Source organism: Balaenoptera borealis (assembly GCF_965194805.1).
Source record: "Balaenoptera borealis genome assembly, chromosome: 14".
NCBI classification, from domain to species: domain Eukaryota; kingdom Metazoa; phylum Chordata; class Mammalia; order Artiodactyla; family Balaenopteridae; genus Balaenoptera; species Balaenoptera borealis.
Window position 1 is genome coordinate 87,380,616 of NC_138875.1, and position 20,513 is coordinate 87,401,128.

The following is a 20,513-nucleotide window of genomic DNA, read 5'->3' on the forward strand; positions in this document are numbered from 1 at the left end:
TTGCTTTTGATGAATTTTTTTTTTCATCAGAGCAAAACGGTGAATTGCCTACATGATAAGCAACTGATAAAAATCAGCACTCTCTTCTTGTTTGCAGTCTTTTGACTGAGATGCGCAAGTGTATATTTCAATGACCATAAAATAGAACTATATGCATTAAAGGTAGGATAAACAAGGTATACTTTCACTTCCTGCGTAAATTTAATCTGCTATCCTACTGGGGTTTTATACCACAGGTCATTAGTTCTTACCATGTTTACATCATATACTCTTTAAAAACATGCTACATAAAATCAGTGTCAATGTAGTAGAAAGTTTCCAAGTGAAGGTGCCAGCGGGACAATTAGACTTGCCAATTTCAGATCATTTGAATCAATATCAGAATTTTGTAACATGTGACAGCATTTACGGCCTTTGATTGCCTCAGTCTTCTAATTTTATTTACTTTTTTATTAATTTTTATTAGAGTATGGTTGCTTTACAACTTCTAATTTTAAAATAAGGATAAAGCACCTATCAGGATTATTTTCACGATTTAATGAAATAATTCCACATTTGTGTGTATACATAGATATAAACATTCAACACATTTTAATCACTTGTTTACTTTATCTCCATTCTTAAAATTAGGGAGAGTAGGATATCAGCTACTGCTTGGCAACTGCTATGCAGATCGGTGACCTTTGAAAAACTTTTAAAAACACATTAGTTTTAATTTTTTTTAAAAAATGAAGCAATCAACCATAGAGTTTCACCTTGGGCAGATTTATAATATGTTTTTAAATCTCAAAACTGTGTGTTTATAGTAGCATATTTATGAAAAGGCTGTGGGGTCTTTTTTCTATTTTACCATGCTACCATAGAAATTCTTTTGAAAAATTAAGCAATAGATGAGGCTTCCATTGTACCTCAAGTTCTGTTGAAGGAAATAAATGAGATTAGGAGGATACTGAGAGAGGATATTCTTTAACGCGCTTTCAGCCAATGCCATTCATGGCTAAATAAGGAAAGAAAAACCAATGTGAACAGGCTTAAACCCTCCTACTCTGCCTTCCTGCCTCTCCACGCTTCCTCTGTATGTGTGTGTGCATATGTATATGCGTATATGAATGTGTGTGCATACACACACGTGTATCTATGTGCACACACAAACACGGGTATTGTCACTTGGAGTGTAGAGAATACTTAAATTCTGCAGAAACACAATGGAAATGGACAGCTATGGAAGGACTTTTTTTTACTACATGTTCAAAGGCAGAACTCATGCTGAAAATGTAGTCATGGGTTTAAATGGACAAAGGACACCTCAGTTTTGGAGATTTTACAAGAAGCACACAGCTATCATAGAGATCAGAGTACATTTGAATACGGCATCAAAGAGAATGTTGGAAAGTAGCCGAAGGACCATTGAACAGGGCGGTGATGTATGCTGGTGTGAGGAAGAGCTCTTGAACTGGTCATGTTAAATCGTGTTTAAACTGGGATGACTGATTTTCCAATCAGCCTGTCCAAGCCCTGGTGGCAATATGGCGGCCTTCGCAGCGCCCAGGACACAAGCCAATGGGATATGCATGAGTATTTTAGCAAAATAAATGGAGGCGACCACAATAGTTGACCGGTTTGTGTCTTTTTTGGCAGATCTTACTACGAATGGACTATCTTCCTTTTTGTGATTTCTCCCACTGTGGAAACATGAACTGTGAACACCCTGGAAGGATCTGGAGACTCAGTCCTTGAAATAATATATCTCCACTCTTAGCTAAAGGGACTTGTCTGTTCTTTTTGCCTCATTACCCACTTCTTCAAACTCTATGGAAATTCACGTTCATCATATAGTTTCTGTCTTCCAGAAAGACTCTAGGTTAAAACAGAGAGAAATCTGAGCCTTTGGGAATTCACATTGGGAAGGGGGAGGAAGAATGGGACAATGTTAGTCATGCATTTTGCCTCTGAAGCTACTTGTAAAAGTTCTTCTTCCTCTTCCTTGACACAGCCTAGGTGTAACGGGAAGCAGCCACTGGCAGAGACCTTGAACTTCAAGTACATCTCATGTGGCGTGTCAAATACCACAGAGACAGGGAGGGCTAAATTCACTGCCCCTGAATTACTCCCTCGGGATAGTTCAAGAATATCCTGCGGTACCAGAAATACTATGGGACGGCAAGTTAGGGGACCAGCTGAGTGAGTTTCTAATCCAGCCAATTCAGCTTGCTGGACCTCAGTTTCCTTGTACGTGAAGTGAGAGGTCTCTAAGATCCTATTTAGTACTGAAACTATATTATTAAATTTTAACATCAAAAAAGGCAAATTGTCTCATGTAACTGGAAATTGTCTCATGTAACTGCAAATTGTCTCATGTAATCAAATCTATGAAGTTCCTTCAAATTAGTGGCACTGATGTCTTCAGAGAATTCCAACCTTCATCTTTATAGCTTCTGATCCAAAAGAGATAAAAAGTGTATTTAAAAAATAATCATCTTGGGCTTCCTGGTGGCACAGTGGTTGAGAGTCTGCCTGCCAATGCAGGGGACAGGGGTTCGAGCCCTGGTCTGGGAAGATCCCACATGCCGCGGAGCAACTGGGCCCGTGAGCCACAATTACTGAGCCTGCACGTCTGGAGTCTGTGCTCCGCAACAGGAGAGGCCACGATAGTGAGAGGCCCGCGCACCGCGATGAAGAGTGGCCCCCGCTTGCCACAGCTAGAGAAAGCCCTCGCAGAGAAACGAAGACCCAACACAGCCATAAATAAAATAAAATAAATAAAATTTTTTTAAAAACCCATCATCTTAAGTTCAAAAAGTCCTATGCAGTTGGTTACAGATCATCATTACCAACATCTTTATAGCTTATGATCCAAAAGGAAAGCTACAATAATCCCTAAGAGAAACGATAGACATAGTGCTATGGGGACCAGAAGACTCAATATTGTTAAGATGCCATTTTCCCCCAAATTGATGTATACATTCAGTGAAATCCAATCACAATCCTGGAAGACTTTTGTAAGCTGAGTGTGGTGTCAGGATTCAAGACACCCCCATGACTGTGTCCTCCACATATTCATGCCTCTGTGTATCTTCTCCCCTTGAGCGTGGATCGAATCTGTGACTTGATTCTAACAAAACTGATGGATGCCGCTCTGAATTGCGTATTAGGTAGGACTCCATCTTGCTAGTAGACATTGCTAGATTACTGCTACTTGCTAGTAGTAGTTCCTAGATTAGCTCTACAATCTCTCCTTTGCTGGCTTCGGAAGAGCAAGCTTCTGTGAATTTCTGCAAGGAAATGAATCTGCCAACAATCTGAGGGATCAGGGACGTGGACCCTTTACTAGTCAAGCTTCCAGATGAGGACCCGCCGCTGGCAGCCTCCTGCAATCGCGGTCTGGTGAGACCCTAAGCTGAGGATCCAGGAACCTGTGCCAGATTCCTGACCCACAGAACCTGTCCGACCATAGATGAACTGTTTTAAGTTGCACATCTCTGGTAACGTGCTAGGCAGTAATGGATACCACTATACCAAGTCTAACATTCATGCAGAAATGCAAAGGCTCCAGGATAACCAGGTAGGGTGGAAAAAAATTTCCCTTCTTCTAGGTTCTATGGCTGGTCTAATAGTTAAATTGACATAAGACGGTAACAGGAGAAAAACAAATTTTGTATGTATAGGTGCCCAATAAAAACGTGAAACTCCCTGGCTGTAAGGTGATTGGGGCCTATATACCATCCTGAGCTAAGGTTAAGCAACTGCTCTTAACCACGAACAGCAGTTGCTTTTTAAAATAGAGGGTCGTACATCACGTCATTGAATACGTGATCGAGCTGCAGGGGAACAAAATTTGCCACCCTGCAATGTTTTGGCATGTGGATGATTTCCAGCCGAAAACAATCAAGGCCGAAAAGACTCAGGAAGAAACTTTGACCTTCCCCCTAACTTCTTAAAAGTCTATAGATTGAGGACCTGTTCCAGGAAGGGAGCGTCACCATAGGTAACCACAGTATGAACTAGGTGTGGAGACAGGGGGGAACCCAGCAGTCTGTTTGCTAAAATTCCTCTGTGTCCCACTGTCCCTGCTTGGCTCAGCAAACATCTATTTACCAAACATTTGCTCTTCTATCTCCATGTGAATTGCCTTCCTCCCCTTGGAGGTCCCAAACCCCTACCCTCAACATCTTCTTTGGTCTTTAGCTGAAGATGGTATTTAAGGAGAGGGTCTCGGCCATGTTGGCAACTTACTCAGTTTTCCTGGGTCTCTCCCATGTATACATGGGATTAAACTTGTGTTTGATTTTTCTTCTGTTCATCTGTCTCACGTCAATTTAATTCTTAGATCAGCCAGAAGAACCTAGAAGGGGAGAGGAAAATTTCTTCCTCTCCAACAGGACTCAAATAAGACAGGTGAATATGAAACTCTGCATCTGGGTGGTATATAGAGAATTAAGAACTTTGAACCCACATTCTTGCTAGGACAAGACAAGTAAAAGTAAATTGACCAGACGAAAGAGAAAGCAGTAAGGCCCCTGGGGATGCACATTCCACAGCCGTCTAGACACAGACACTGTCTCTTTACTTCTCAGGTTTGTTGCTCTGCAGATATGAAGTCCCAGGGTTACCAGATAAAATCGTTTCTCCAAGAGAAGCAGAGTTGAATGTGAAATCTCCCAGTTTCAAATTCAGACTATCCAACTCTCTTTTGCTTTTTAACATGGCACAGGTTAACACTGAAGGGGTTATGAGAAAGAGAAAGCAGCCCTTAGAGAAATTACGGCCTGCAGAGATCAGTTTAAAACCTCCAGATTCGGTGTCTGGTTTGGGATGTGGGCTGCAGGGAATAGTTTCAGACGAGTGGTCTGTATGCTGTGAGCACAGCCGGATGGGCCCAGGGGCTGTGGGTTCTGAGTGTTTTTGGTCATCCTCTTGATTCAAAGCCATAGAGAGGGCTCCAGCTGCTTAAGACATGAACTTCACATCTGAGCCCAGAGGCGTGGAAGAATGAACTTGCATAATTGATCATTAGCCACAGAGCACAAAGCCTCCCAGCATATTAAGGGCATTATCAGTTGAAGATGGATGGATGTCTTTCCATCCTCCGCTAATGTCTCAGCTCTGCGAGGAATTTAAACCTCAGCTTTGAATTTAAAATTTAGGAAGAATACCAATGATAGGGGAAAAGTAAGTTTAAGTAAGTACACAAATTTCTCCTGGGTTAGATTCAGGGCAAGCTTCCTTGCCTATGAGTGGGCATAGTTCCTGTTAAACGAGTAAGATTTACAAGTGCCACTGAGGTCCATATGCGAATGAGGTCCATAAGCGAACGAGGTCCATAAACAAATGAGGTCCAAAAGTCTGATGCTGCCCTTCTATGAGGCCACTGATCTCAGCTTGTCCCCATTTAACCTTTCCCCTGCTCTCTTGTAATCCTAAATACAACCATGGCATATGTTTTAGCAAAGCATTGAAAATAAAATCAAGTTTGACTTGAAAATCTATTGATTTTTTTTCCTGTGGAAAGAAATAAAGTAATTTCGTGTTTTTTTAAACTCAAAGAAGTACTGTTCTCTGCCAGTTCCAATTGAATGTCCAAAGAAGAAAAATGATTCCGTATCTCAGTGAAAGACTGAGTCGAATCGAGGGTCATGGTCTTTTTTTTAGGGATTGAAATCCATCAATAAATACCCACAAAAAGAAAAAAAAAATGTCAGTGCAATTTTTTTTTATTTGAAGTAAACTACGTGCTTTTACTTTGATGTGGAATAAGAATTTGTGTTGTGTGGTTGCTGTTATTATTAATCTTGTTTCACTGTACTTTTTAAACAAATCAACCATTAGGTTTTACATTCCACAAGGGCAGGTACCAAAAACCATTTGATAAACCAAAGTCTAATGCAATCACCGTGTAGAATGCTAGGAATGTAGCTGGTTTCCAAACTCAAGTGATGTCGTGCTGTGGTTGCTTGGGGCCTCTTAGCTCGTGTTCTAGGGTCCAAGAGTCATGCATACCTGAACACCTTGACACTCTTAAACACATATTGGGATGTTCATGAATTTAGAGATGTCCGAGATTTAGAAAATACAGAAATTACGGAAATGTGTTACGCCTCCACCCAAATCTTGGATAAATCTCCTTCCCTTCCTGGGCTTCCTTTCCACCTGTTAGAGCAGATCAGTGTTGCCTAGCACGGAGAAGCGTGGCTCAGTCACCATACAAGCTAGTGTTAGGTGGCACTAGGCATGGCATAAAATAACATTAAATCACTTAGAGAGAAATTATCTCCATTTCAATTACCTTTTGATTTTGGTTCCATTAAGAGGAGAGTCTCTTTGGTCCTGGCAGGATTTTTACACTTTTTAATCTCCCTATTTAGCCAAGAGAGACGCAACTTCAGGCTTGGAATCTTTTCTATGTAAGAGTCCCGCAAGAATTTTATATTGTTGCATAGTTTTATTGTATTTTACAATCATCTTCTGTATCCATCAGAATCCCATCAGAGAAGCATAGCTAAAATGAGTATTGTAGAATAAGAATCAATTATAGGAGTAAGAGTCGATACCAGTGTTTCCATCAGGGAAACATCGGCTGCTCCCCGAGGAGACATTTTTGCTTGTGGTACTGGCATTTAGCATCTTATGGTGGAGACCAGGGGTGCTGCTAGACGTCCTACCTTGTCTAGGACAGATCACCACAACAAAGAATATCTGCTCCCAAATATCGATAGTACTGTCAGGAAAACTATGCCTGATAGAGTTGTGAGAGTAGCCGGGAAAGTGTGGAAACATCTGTAAAGGGCTGTGTCTCTGCCCTAGGGGCAAAGCGGTTTTCCATTTACTGTGTAATATAAAGTTCTTTTTGCAAGCAAAATCAAGTTAAACAAATGAGTACATTCAAAGGCAAACACTAAGAAAAGGAAAACAGACGTCGTACTCAAAAAATGTCAAAAATCTGTAAGTCGTGCATAATTAACATGCTTGTGAAATATTAAAATTAACTCTAATATTCCTCCCAGTCTTACCTTAACATTCAGTCTTTTTGAGGCCAACGCTCCAATGTTACCTAAGCAATGTCCATTCATCCTGGGTGTCATAGTTAAGGTGCTCTGACAGGTCGGGGTAGCCATAGGCCAAGGTAAAAATAAAGACTAGTATTCACAGTCTTGCTTACAGACAGAAACGGCCACGTGACTATTTTTGGACAGTGAGATTTAAACGGAAGCTATTGAGTAGGGCTTCTAGGAAAGCTCCATAGAAGAATGCTGACTCCGTTTGGCACTTAGCCTTTTATAGTTTTCCCATTCCTCGGGATGCTGATGCAATGGCTGGTGCAACAGAAGCCTGTTGCCACAATGAGACAACTGTGGGGATAAAAGCAGGTGATAAAGATGGCAAAGTGGAAAGATAGAATGAGTCTAAAAAATAATGGCAATGAAGTTCCTCTGCACTAGCTCTGGACTCCCCACTGCAGGATTCTATGTTAGATAAGAGGAAGAAAAAACAGGTCTGTCTTATTTAAGCCTCTCCTGTTCTATGTTATTAGTATATGCAACTCTAACTCTCATACTCACTGTGTTCTAAGTCTGTGGCTCATAAATCTCCCTCACTTTCCTAATTTAAAGCCTGCACAAACTGTTCACCATTATTGCGTCTCCACCTTTCAGCTTCACCTTTAAACTCTCCATTTCCAGTAAATAATACTGAGAACTTTTGTTTTCCCTTTTTCTTTCACAGTTTGGTGAGAAGTACTATTTATTTGCAGAAAAACCCTGACTGCTTCACTTTGATATTCCAATTGCTAAACCAGAGGGACTTGCCGCCTGAAAAAAAGGTGAACCTTGCTCATTGTCTGTCTCTAAACTTTACAACGACCAGAACCTCAAATCTGTATCTGCTATTGTACCTGAGCAGGACCCTCTGGGATCTTCCTGGGACAGACCCTCCCCCATATCCTGGGCTTTAACTCCTCTTTGAAGTACCCAGATAATAGTATCTGATGCACATTCCTGAGTTATCTTACAGATGCTAAAACCACACCAAATGGAAGACGTTAACCACTTGATGACCACGAGCAGGTAGCCCCCAGATCTACTGGAGCCTGAGGATTGATAACGCGAACCCCTGTGACACCACCCTGTTACCTCACCATCAGTCAATCAGAGAACTGTGCATGAGCTGATCACGCACCCTGGGACCCTCTCCTTCACCCGGCCTTTAAAAATGCTTTGCTGGGCTTCCCTGGTGGCACAGTGGTTGAGAATCTGCCTGCCAATGCAGGGGACACGGGTTCGAGCCCTGGTCTGGGAAGATCCCACATGCCGCGGAGCAACTGGGCCCGTGAGCCACAACTACTGAGCCTGTGTGTCTGGAGTCTGTGCTCCACAACAAGAGAGGCCACGATAGTGAGAGGCCCACACACCGCGATGAAGAGTGGCCCCCGCTTGCCGCAACTAGAGAAAGTCCTAGCACAGAAACGAAGACCCACCACAGCCATAAATAAATAAATAAAACTGCTTTGCTGAAACCCATTGGGGAGTTCGGGTCTTTTGAGCACTAGTGGCCCCGGCCTCCTTGCTTGGCACCTGCAATAAACGCTGCACTTTCCTTCACCACAACCTGGTGTCAGTAGATTGGCTTTACTGTGCACGGGTGAGTGGACCCGAGTTTGGTTCAATAACACTGTTATTTAATGGGAAAAAAAATCAGTGGCATTACATACCACTAAGCATCTAATCCAGTGCTTCTCACCTGGGGGCTGGAAAGTTGGTCCCCTTGAGAAAATCTGGCAACTTGAAGACATTTTTGGTCGTGCCCATGTGGGGTTTGGAGTGGAGGGTAGAGCGCAGGGACACTGACAACATCCTACAATGTACAGGACGGCCCCCAACAGAGAACCATCTGGCCCAGGGTCCATTGCTCACATTGGGAAACCCTAAACGGTCTAAATGTTAGAGATTTTTCACTTGAGGGAGACATGACCACGTGAGAATCAGGAAGCCACTCTCTTTCCATGAGGTGAAAACTATTTTAAAAACACGTTCTTGTCAGTGGTCATTGCTTCTCCAAGTCCTCCCAGGAGACAACGACCAAATTTCGGTTCATTCCCAGAGAGAAAGGTGAAGTGTTCCTCTCTGCAAAGAGTTTAAATTCTCAGCACCTTCTTGGCAGCAAGAATTAGCAGTGGCTGACCGAATTGTACAGGGACTTGTAATCAAAAGCTCCAAGTTACTGTGTAGACAGTGTTGAGATTGGGTTTTAAAGATTAGTCTGGGTAATAAGGAGGGTTCAATAATTGACAGCTTTCCCTAAGGGCTCTCAATTGCAAATCAATGTTCTTTGCTTCCATAAATGTATGTATTAAGGAGAAAAAAAAAAAATCCATATGTGACCCTTGAAAAATTTTGCAAAAACCTAATTCAACTCTTTAAGAAACAAAACCTTGGCATCACGCATACCAGATATTTTCAGAGAACGAAAAGCTAAAGATGATTAAACATTATAAGGAAACCTGTATATTCCTGCCCAAATATTAATTTTTTTTTCAACCATCAGATAGTTTGGTGAAAAATGTCAGTTCATAGAAGTGACCGGCAACTATTGAATTTAGTTCCCTAAATTTTCTATTAGAGTGAAACAGTGAAAGAACATTTCTGACTCTTCTCACGATCATAGTTTAATTTGACCCTCATGGATATTTTGACCATATTCCCAAACAGGCCTACGGTAGGGGGACAGCCCCGTAGTGGTGAATATCCGTGAACTTATCCCCAGAGGCCACATAAGGAGGAGCTTAGGAGGACCCCCGATGATTCCCCCTGAACATAAGGGGGTGGGACGCCTGTAGGGTCTGCTCTGAGACCACCCCCCGTGGCATTTTGTCCCACCTCCGTGAAAATGGAGACGAGGCCTCAGGAACAGGGTGGCAGTCACCTGGCCCCTTGAGGTGTAGGACAAAGCTTATGAGCAACTAGCTCTTACTGTCACCGGAAATGGGATCCAGCTACTCGATGCTTGAAAGCTAATGAAGAGGCCAGGTTGTGGTTCCTATGTATATGGAAGAATCCTGGCTTTTATAAGTTTAGGTTATTTCACATATAAAAAAAATTAAAATAACAGAGATTTGAATTCAAACTGCCTGAAGCAAGAAGGAAATTTGTCTTTTCACATAATAATGAGTCCAGTGTACAACAGGCAAAGGGTTCCATGGCCGGTTGGTTCAGGGGCTGGAGGTTTTAGACAAGGCAATTATGCAAGAAAGTAAAAATGTAAGGTATCCAGTTTAAAAAGGAAGGTGGTGTCATAAAAACATACGCTGTCAGAGGTAAAGAGAACTTTTAGAATGATCTCCTTCCTACTCTGCACTGGGAAAAGGCAATGGCTGAGCCCAGAGAGGGCGCTGAGTCACCAGGACACAGAGCTTGAGCAGAGAGGGCAGATCAGGGAAGAGCATAGATTACGTAGATTGAATTATACATTTAAAACCTTTTCATAAAGTAAAGCCCAGGCCCAGACACAGAGCTTCACTGGTGAATTCCAAATATTTCAGAATAATTAATACTAATTCTTCACAAAATCTTTCCCAAAATTTAAAGCGGAAGGAACACTTCTCTGTTTATTCTTGAGGCCCAGATTACCTGATACCAAATCCTGCAAACACCTCACCAGAAAAGAAAACTACAGACCAATATCTCTTCAGTATAGATGCAAAAATCCTCAACAAAGTAGTAGTAAACTAATCCAGGGACATAGGGAAAATAATATGTACCATGGCCAATTGGGATTTATCTCAGCAATGGAAAGTCATTTTAACATCTGGAAACCAATTAATGTAGTACACTCTACCAATAGAATAAATGTCAGTGACCCAATGATTATCTCAATAGACTCATAAAATATTCTGTGAAATTCAGTACCCTATCATAATAAAAAGCTTAACAAAATAAGAATGTAACAGAGTTTCCTTGAAACTGAAAATATCATCTACAAACATTCCACAGTTAACATCAAACTTGATGGTTCTGAATGTTTCTTCTTAATCATGAAAGACACAGATGTTTCCTCCTGTAGGTTCCTTTCAACACTGTACTGGAGGTTTTAGCCAAGGCAATTAGGCAAGAAAATAAAAATGTAAGGTATCCAGATTAAAAAGGAAGGCGTGAAATGGTGCAATTTGCAGGTGGCATGACTTTGCATTTAGAAACTGCTTAGAAATTCATTTTTAAAAACGTTTTAGAACTAATGAAAGAGTTCAGTAATGCAGCAAGCTTGCAGGAGATAAGATACATATACAAAAAATTCGACTGTATTTCTATACACTAGGAATGAATAATATAAATTAAATCAAGCAAACAATTCAATTTGCAACAGCTTCATAAGAAAAAAAAATGCTTAAGAAAATGTGACAAAAGAATCATGAAACTTGTACTCTGAAAGCTATAAAACAGTGTTGAAACAATAAATACTGGAGAGGGTGTGGAGAAAAGGGAACCCTCTTGCACTGTTGGTGGGAATGTAAATTGATACAGCCACTATGGAGAACAGTATGGAGGTTCCTCAAAAAATGAAAAATAGAACCACCATACAACCCAGCAATCCCACTACTGGGCATATACCCTGAGAAAACCATAATTCAAAAAGAGTCATGTACCACAATGTTCATTGCAGCTCTATTTACAATAGCCAGGATGTGGAAACAACCTAAGTGTCCATCGACAGATGAATGGATAAAGAAGATGTGGCACATATACACAATGGAATATTACTCAGCCATAAAAAGGAACAAAACTGAGTTATTTGTAGTGAGGTGGATGGACCTAGAGTCTGTCATACAGAGTGTAGTAAGTCAGAAAGAGAAAAACAAATACCGTATGCTAACACATATAAATGGAATCTAAAAAAAAAAAAAGAAAGGCTCTGAAGAACCTCGGGGCAGGACAGGAATAAAGATGCAGATGTAGAGAATGGACTTGAGGACACAGGGAGGGGGAAGGGTAAGCTGGGATGAAGTGAGAGAGTGGCATGGACTTATGTACACCACCAAATGTAAACTAGATAGCTAGTGGGAGGCAGCCGCATAGCACAGGGAGATCAGCTTGGTGCTTGGTGACCACCTAGAGGGGTGGGATAGGGAGGGTGGGAGGGAGACGCAAGAGGGAGGGGATATGGGGATATGTGTATACGTATGGCTGATTCACTTTGTTATACAGCAGAAACTAATGCACCACTGTAGAGCAATTATACTCCAATAAAGATGTTGAAAAAAAAAAGTGTTGAAAGAAATTAATTTTCTAGCTCAGGCATACAGTCAAGAAAATACAACACAAGACATCAAAATTGGAAAAGAAAAAGTAAAACTACACCTACATGCAGATGTCATAATCTTATACATAGAAAATAGTAAATGAGTTCAGCAAGGTTTCAAATCAGTTGTATTTCTAGACAGTAGCAATGAGCAAACTGAGAATAAAATTCCAAAAAGCCTATTTATAATGGCAGGAAAAATATGAAATACAAATACATTTTAACAAGAAGTACAAATATATACTCAAAGCTAAAAACATGGTTGAAAGAAATTAAGGACGATTTAAATAAACAGAAAGATAGCCCATGTTTCTGGATCAAAAGATTTAATACTGTTAAGATGATAATACTCCCAAATTGATCTAAAGATTAAACACAACCAAAATTTTAGCTGACTTCTTTGTGGAAATTGACAAGCTCACTGTAAATTTCAGATAGAAACACAAAGGACCCAGAATAGCCAAACAATCTTGAAAATAGGAGAACAAAGTTGGAGGATTCACATTTCTCAATTTCAAGACTTAATACAAAACAACAAGACAGAAGCAAGGGACGAACTTACAGATAAATGGAATAGAAGACCGATAACAGCAAGTGTTGATGAGCAATTGGTAAAATTTCAACACTGGTTCACCGTTGATAGGAATGCAAAGTGGTACGGCTGCTTTGGAAAATAGTTTGGCAATTCTTCAAAATAATAAATATAGCATTACAATATGACCTAGTATTTGCCCAAGAGAAGTGAAGACACTTGCACACAAAGACGTGGGCCTTAATGCTTATAATAGTATTATTAATAATAGCCAAAAATGGAAACAACTCAATGTCCACCAGTGATGAATAGATAATGAAAATACAATGGAATAATATTCAGCCATTAAAAGGAAAGAAGTATGTGCTACACCATGGATGAAACTTAAAAATGTGATGCCAAGCGAAATAAGCTATTCACAGAAGTTCGCATATTGTATGATTTCATTTGTGTGAAATGTCTAGAACAGGTAAATCTACAGAGTCAGAAAGTAGCTTAATGATCACCTAGAAGCTATGCAAGGACACTTTTTAAAATAGGTGATGAGGAGGTGTCACATTTATTCTGTTTTCACAGATTCCATTCACTGGGTGAAACCTGGAGCAAAAGGCATTTTAATGAAATGCTTGCAAACCAAAACTGAAAAAAAAATGATCCGCATCACTAGTCAACATTGTTGAATTGACTAAACCATGATTACTTTTCTGAAAATAAAAATCTTTGCGTGAATACAAAAAATAATTGTAATTAGGACTGGGAAGAGCAAGAACTGATTTAAAAATGCTCATCTTTTATTCATCACATACATTTTTCATCAGGAGACTATTTTTATTAACTCAGGCTAATATAGAAACCATTATTTTATGAAATTGTGGTAACAATTGGCCCATGACAATTTAATACTGTTTTCCAAAACCCTTGTTTTGCAGGAGCTTAGATAAGCCAAGTTCACATGGGTGTTTTCTTAATTTCTTAAGCATAGACCCTCTGTGAGGCAGTTGTCACAAGCCAGTAATTGACATGCAGTCATGGTGTGTTACTATCTCCCACGTAATAATCCTTAATTTCCACTAGGATCCTCTGAGTAGGAAGAGAACAAAAAGCCACGACATGGGGAACTGACCATAGGGCTTCCTGGGATATGTGCCCCCCAACATGAAAGCTCATGTTTTCTGAGCTAAATCACATAAAAAAATGCTTCTCCTTCTTGAATGCCTGCAGATTAGAAGGGCAACACTGAATGCTTAGAGAACTGGAATATTTTAATTATCCATGATCTGTACACTGCGTAAGACTTCACAGACACAGAACAACCGAGAAATAAAGCAATTCGCACAAACTTGGCAGATACTGCAAAGGAGACACAGATAAACTTCAACCTTCGCTTATCGTCCTCTTTCCACTGTACCCCATGCACCTGTGTTGATAGGTAGGAAATGGAGTTTTCTAGTAACCATGGAGAAGGATAATAAGAAAAGGTATGCTTTGGGGAGATTCTTTATTGAGAGAACATAGAGAATTAAGTCCAAGGCTCTTAATGAGGGGGAGGTATGGTAACATTATGTTTTCAGCTCTGGGTAACATAAATACCTGTTACAGTGTATAAATATATAAAGAACTTAGGTTTTCGTGTAATAAGAAGCCTGGATATGGGCAGTTTATAGATGAAGTAGTCGTTCATGTTGTCATCAAGAGTCCAGATCCTTCCTTCATTTCCCCCCCAATTCAGCAGGTGATTCCTGCCACATGGTCACAAAATGACTGCTATATCTCCATCCTTTACATCTATATTCCAGGGAGAGAAAAGTGGGTGGTGCCAACAGACTTCTTCTCACAAGTCTTTGCTTTTTATTTGAATAGGTTTGTTTTCCCTAAAAAATTTCAAGTATGTGACCTTGATTCAAACTGGGTCACATGACACCTAGTTACAAGAGAATCCAGAAAATATTTTTGCTTTCTGGTCTCTGTGGTTAAGAACGGCAGGGAAGGAGCAGGATGGCTGTAAGGTGGCCAGCTCAAAGTGTTTACCACTGAACTGAGTCCTACAGCAAAATAAGGAATGCTCCCAGGACCGTGAAAGAGTGAACAAAAAGTTTAATCTCTACTTTCAGTGAATTTGATTTCATCTTATCTTAGAAATGATCATGAATACCGATGGAACTCGATTTTGACAGTTTCCTTTATAAACATTCCATTAACCAAAAGCAATTGATTGTTTTGGGAGGCACACATCCATTAAAATGAGTGTGTGGGGGGAGAAGACAATCAGAAGACAGAAATGAAGAATGATTGAGAAATGTGAAATCGTTGCCCAAAGAGAAATAGCAAAAAGAATTGCTGGCATTAATTACTAGGTATGTAGCACTTCAACGCCACTCAAAAATAAATGAATAACGTGTGGAGAGCTAATACAGCTAATAGTGGTATGATGGTTTGCCATCCAGTGGAGACCTGAGTGTGTTACAGCATTTAAATAAAATCTGCTTTCTGAGAGAGGCCGTCATTCACCCCAACATGATGGGATGCTTCTTTGGAATGAACTCTGTTTATTTTGCAATCAGATGGTAACTTCTACACTTTTGCTTTTGAAGGTCAACAATCTATCTTTGTTTTGTGGAGGTATTTTTGTGCTCAGTAGAATGGCTTAAAGGAATGATAATTAACAGGAGGTGAGGACCAGGAACAAAAGAATTGTGAGTTTCTGGAAAAGCACCAGCTGTATTCTAAAAGAAGATGTTTGACTCAAATTGGCAGTAAATCAAGGTCTTCTGAAGCTTGAAGTGGTGTGTTCCCATGCTGACCTATCAGGTTCCTTTGAATCTTCTGTCACTGTTGCCTTCATCTTCCCTGGTCAACAGGAGAAGGACATTTGCATTGAAAGAAAAATGGAGCCCCAGGACACGTTAAGAGCAGAAGAATGGGTGCTCTTGATGGAAACTGAAAACCAGTTGAATGTGCTATCTTTTTCCTGGAATGTTCTTCTCAGTCTTCAACTAGTGTCTCCCTCTTACCATTCGGGTCTCCATCCAAATGTCACCTCCTCAGGGAAGCCCTCCCGCCTAGCACACCACTATTCCCAAGCGACCACATTTATATCTTTCCTAAAGTTTTCACAGTTTGTTCTTAGTTTGTTAATGTCCCTGTTTATCTGTTTAGTTTGTCTCTCCCCCTAGTTTTCCAATGAATTGACAGCACGAACCATGCTCATTTATTATTTTAAAATATGCATTTGATCGTCTTCAGTTTCTTTCATCCCTGTCTTATATTTTTCAGAGTCCAGGTCTTTTGCCTCCTTAGGTAGGTTTCTTCCTAGTATTTCATTATTTTTGATGTGACGGTAAATAGGATTGTTTTCTTAATTTCTCCTTCCGATACTCTCTAAGGCTTATATAGGCATCAGTTTACAGCCAAATTTTGTATTGGGTTTGATTCTAAGTGCACCTAACTCCTAGACTGCCACAAACAATTTAAAATCTTATTGGGGCAGTGAACACTTATACCTGAGTGAGAAGCAAGGGGTGAGAGGCATGAGAAACCATCGGGACTGGGGTGAACTGGGGGTCCTTATTTTCAGATCCAGCTGATTGTTGCCACATAGGAATTCAGGCCAAGATTAAGGAAATCTAACAGAAGGAGAGAGGGCTGAAATATGGTTGTTTATCTGAAATCTCACTCTTGAAAAAAAATTGGGAACTAATTAAGATCAAATTTAAACACAGTGCATCTAAAGGGTGCTTTATAGAGCACCTATAGTTTATCTGAAAATTGCCAGTTTTCAATCTCTGACCTCCATATTTTCACTCTTTCAAAAAGCCAAAGTTTCTTTTAGAGACTATGGTATCATTAGATTAAAGCTCCCCTTCCATCCCATGAAGTCGATATAATGATTCCAACGTACTTTGTACTCAACTTTTAAAAATGTTTATATGGCTAGATGTAGTTACATGGGGAAATTCAATTTCTATCAGAAACCACACTTTGTGTTAGAAAATTAAGTAAATCCAGTGTGAGAAATCAGAGCTACAGTATGTACCATGTAAAAGAATTACGCATGTATTTAAATCTGTTCTGCTCATTCAGCCAATAAAATTGTAAAATGCTATTTTGCATTCATGGTTACAATCAGATGTGGGGTGAAGGGCTTTCTGGAAAACTGTGTATAAAATTACTTATTTGGCATATTTAATTTTAATATTGCAAATAGTGCGCTGCTTTTTAAGAGTTTGTACTTACATGAAGCTGGCTTAAAGAATAAGAATTTGAAAATAGGCCTGCTTCCCCTAGACAGGCGTTGCTGCAGTGCATATCTGAATCGAATGAACTTAATTATACGTAGGCATCTTCACTGATTGTTAACTCACCGGCATTTTTATTACATTATCCAGAATTAAGGATGGCTGAATAATCTTTACTATCACAAACAAGGTTGTAAATCATGGTTTTAGAATTTTTTTTTTCACAGTGGAAACTCTCTTGTGCTTCTGGTATAATTCCTAATTTTCTTAGAGTTCCATCACGAGTTGAAGTAACCAAGCAGGGACATAGTTCAGAGAGTGAAATCCTTTCTGCTATAAAATACGGTGGAATAAAGTGCTTGGATGTTACATTTTCAGCTTATTATTTTCTATTTACAAATCTTAATTTCCTTGTGTTGAATTTTATTTATTTATTTATTTATTTTTGGCTGCGTTGGGTCTTCGTTGCTGCGCGCGGCCTTTCTCTAGTTGCGGTGAGCGGGCTTCTCATTGCAGTGGCTTCTCTTGTTGCGGAGCACAGGCTCTAGGTGCCCAGGCTTCCGTAGTTGTGGCACGCGGGCTCAGTAGTTGTGGCTTGTGGGCTCTAGAGCACAGGCTCAGTAGTTGTGGTGCACAGGCCCAGTTGCTCTGCGGCATGTGGGATCTTCCCGGACCAGGGCTCGAACCCGTGTCCCCTGCATTGGCAGGCGGATTCCCAACCACTGCGCTACCAGGGAAGCCCTGGGTTGAATTTTAAAAGTTTTATTTTATATTTTAATAAGGATTGTCATTTCTATCTTTTCCCCCCCTTTTTTGGAGTAATTGATGAAACACTACTGAAATGTTTAACAAGAATGTGGTGAACACTTGTCAGGGTGAAAGATAATGGCCTCATTGTGGTCCTGATGGCCACAGCGGTTTGCCCTGTGTCCTCCCCTTTCTTATGGATTCAAGGAGAGTTGTTGATTTTTCAGTCTGTTCAGGTTTTTACTTGTTAGGAGGGAGGGGCAACTTCTTTACATGCAGAACTCTTGAGTGTAATTGATGCACAAAAGAAGCTGTGTATCAGTCACGCATATGATTTGATGAGTTTGGACATATGTACGGTAAGCCCCCTACATATGAACCTTCAAGTTGCGAACTTTCAAACATGCGAACGTGCGTTCAGGCGTGAGTGAAATTGCAGCTTGCCCTCCGTCCCCTATTGCTGACCATCCTTCAGCTCTACCATCTCCCACCTCCTCTCCCTCCTCCAGTCAGTAACTCTTCTTGCCTGTTCACTCGATGCCAGCCCCTGGATGCCAGCTGCTGTACTGGACTACTGTACTCTTCAAGGGACTGTAATGTAAGATGAAAAATGTTTTCTTTATTTTTGTGTGTTTTTATGTACAGTGTATTATTTGTGTGAAAAGTATTATAAACCTATTAGAGTACAGTACTATGTAGCCGATTGTGTTAGTTGGGCACCTAGGCTAACTTTGTTGCACTTACGAACAAATTGGACCTCCACATGCGCTCTCGGAACAGAACTTGTTCGTATGTAGGAGACTTACTGTATATACCCATGATACTATCACCACCATCAAGGTATTAAATATGTCCATCACCTCCAAAAGTTTCCTCTTGTCCCTTTTATTTGGTTTGGTTTGGTTTTGTGTTAGCATGAGATCTACCCCCTTAAAAATATTTTAAGTATACAACATCGTATTGTTAACCATAGAACCTACATTGTACAGCAGCTTTCTAGAATTTATTCCTCTTGTATAACTGTGACTTTATGCCCATTGGACAATAAGTCACCATTTTTCCCTCCCCTCTCCCCACTTCCATCTATGAGCTTGTCTATTTTAGATACATCATATAAATGGGATTATGCAGTATTCGTCCTTCTGTGTCTGGCTTATTTCACTTAGAATAATGTCCTCCAGGTCCATCCCATGTTGTCACATATGGCAGAACTTCCTTCTTTTCAAATACTGAATAATATTCCATTGTATGTATGTATCATGTTTTCTTTACCCATTCATCTGTCAATGGACATTTGGGCCTGTTCCATGTCTTGACTATTGTGAATAATCCTGCAATGAAAATAGGTGTAAAATATCTCTTTGAGATCCCCTTCAGTTCTTTTGAATATATACCCAGAAGTGGAATTGCTGGGTCATACAGTAACTCTATTTTTAATTTTTTGAGGAACCTCCACACTGTTTTCTATAGTGGATACACCATTTGACATTGCCACCAACAGAGCACAAGGGTTACAATTTCTCCACCTCCTCACCAACACTTGTTATCTTTGTTTTTTTGATAATAGCCAGCCTAACAGGTGCGAGGTGATATCTCATTTTGGTTTTGATTTGCTTTTCCCTAGTGTTTAGTGATGTTGAGAACCTTTTCATATACCTGGTGGCCATTTGTATATCGTCTTTGGAGAAACATTTATTCAGGTCCTTTGCCCATTTTTTAATTGTCATTTTTAATTGTGTATTTGTTTATTTTTTCTGTTACTGAGTTGTAGGAGTTCCTTAGAAGCTGTTTTATCAGGTTAAACTTGAAGGCTGTAAGCTGGACTCAGCTGGTGGGCCCCAGTATAAATTATGAAATATAACACATCTGTAAATGTTGGTATGTCAAAAAGTCTATAGGCACACAAATATGGGAGACATTAACTCTGCCTGTGTGTGTATATCCACAAGGAGACAGGAAAGGTTACATAGCGAAGATGCTCTTGGGAGTAAGTCTTGTAGGTTGGCCAACAATTTGCAGAGGAAGGAGAATCTGGAGCTCCTGGAGGCCCAGTCACCCTCTAAGAGGGCTGGAGATGTTTCCATTGCCGTGCCCTTATCAGTTCACTTCAGAACAGTGGAAAGAAGGAAAAGACTTGTCAGGAATGATTTGCAGAAGTGATGGAGAAGTGCCTTAGTACAAATATTAACCTGGAAAAAACAAACACATGCATTTCAAGGGTGAAAAGATACACAGCTTTTTCTGATGTTTTCCCCTCTCCTCTTAATGAAGGTGAATTATTTAACGCAGTCAATAATTCTCCAGTTTCCAATTTAATGAGACTTACCAGCCCTACGTTTGGCACCTTCTTTTCTATTAAGCTTTCAACTAAACCCCAGAGATAAAAGGTGTTTTACTTCAAAGAAATCTGATATTTTTTTCGTCTAGTAAATTCAACTGGCATAAATTCAAGCATGCCATATCAGACCTCAGTGAAATCCACGTTAGCTGTTTCCCTGTTTTCAAAGTCCTTAGGAACAGTTCTCTTCTGGGCTATAATTGGCCTTTGTGAATGAAATCAGTAACATTTGAGTGTGTAGATAAACACATTTGTAGAAGTCTACAGATTGAGGGCCTGGACTATTAAGGCAGATCTGGGAAATATAAGAGAAGAGCTTAGAGAATTAACAAAATATTGGAGAATATAATAGGATTAAAAAAACCCAGAAAGTCAA

General features: G+C 40.1%; 1 long non-coding RNA gene across 9 annotated transcripts in view; it reads left to right on the plus strand.

Annotated features, from left to right (window-relative positions):
- Window positions 1-20,513, plus strand: part of LOC309610399 — a 216,037-nt gene that overhangs the window by 184,347 nt on the left and 11,177 nt on the right. For 6 of the 9 annotated variants that reach the window (XR_014233888.1, XR_014233890.1, XR_014233892.1 and 3 more), the window contains one exon: window positions 7,720-8,600. The exons of 1 other annotated variant lie outside the window; for it this stretch is intronic. This is a non-coding gene — a long non-coding RNA (uncharacterized lncRNA). Of the gene's footprint in view, window positions 1-1,638; window positions 8,601-20,513 lie in introns of those variants that run through there. 2 more of the 9 variants (XR_014233891.1, XR_014233889.1) reach the window with 2 other exon arrangements.